The sequence below is a fragment of the Echinops telfairi genome, unplaced genomic scaffold, assembly GCF_000313985.2.
Source record: "Echinops telfairi isolate 266 unplaced genomic scaffold, ASM31398v2 ScPeMD7_11;HRSCAF=52, whole genome shotgun sequence".
In the NCBI taxonomy this organism is placed as follows: domain Eukaryota; kingdom Metazoa; phylum Chordata; class Mammalia; order Afrosoricida; family Tenrecidae; genus Echinops; species Echinops telfairi.
The window spans coordinates 8,162,871-8,164,008 of record NW_022103908.1 but is presented as its reverse complement, the minus strand read 5'-3'; positions in this window follow the sequence as shown (position 1 = coordinate 8,164,008).

Sequence of the window (1,138 nt, the reverse complement as noted above, 5' to 3'; positions counted from 1 at the left end):
GGAGGTCACACACAGTTCCATGTAATCGGTTCCCTCTTTCCTACCCATTCTCCCTTTACCCTCCCTGTTTTGCCACTCACACCACTGGTCCTGTAGGGCTTATCCGTCCTGGATTCCCTGTATTTTCAGTTCCTAGCTGTACCAGTTATACTGACCATTTCTATCAACCCAGTGCTCTGAGGAGACAAGAATGTTCTTCGATGTGAAGAATCTTCATTCCAGTTGGAACATTGAGTCTGCCTCCATAAACAAAGTCAAAATCAGATCAGAGCATCCATAAAGCCATCAGCCAAATATGCACCAATTCACAGGCTCAAAAACCTTATCTTCATCTGGTTGGGTTCTGGTCAATGCAGCACGGGGCACCTCACCTAGCCTCACCAAAATGCCCATTGGTCACCTTGCTTCTCAACCATGGGCTCCCTCATAAATCCATAACCCTAGTCCCTTGGGTTGTATCATGCTATAGGCTTGGGTTCTGCAAATCTTTAAACTTCAGTTTATCTAGCTTGCTCTTGTCTTCCCTCTATTCTCTGTGAACCAGATCAATAGGTGTCAGAGGAGAGACTCAGTCTTGTCGCTCCATTGATGCATTTCCCGACTTCATTCAACAAGTGGATCCAGGTGGTCACTTGGAGAGCATTTCAGGCTGCCTGTAAGCTTTCCTTAAACTCTAGGCCTTGAGGGGAGAGTTACTTCATAGTCCCCCCCCCCTTTTTTTCAGCTTTAGGCACAAACCACTTGCTCCAAATTCAAAAGACCAAAGTAGTTTCCTCCTCCCCCCTCTCAGTCTGCAAACAGCTGACTGAGTCTTTTCAAATCCAAATTTCCTGAGCACTCAAGACACTGGTGGGCTTTACCTTTTCTAAGTCTTTTTTCCAACTACCTGTTAACAGATCCAATTCAATTCCAAAGACAGTGAGCTCACTAACTCTCTCTAATCATACTTCCCAATAATCAATAACATTAAGTAGAAGATAGCAATACAATCCTAGTAGAACCAGACCCTAAACAAAAGTTTTAAAACAGTCAAATCCCATTCTTTCTTCTCTGAACTCTCCCATTCATGTGCAATATGGCCTTAGGCCCTGGAAAGATCAAACCAGGGCCAAGCATTCTGTCAGCCATTTTGACGAAG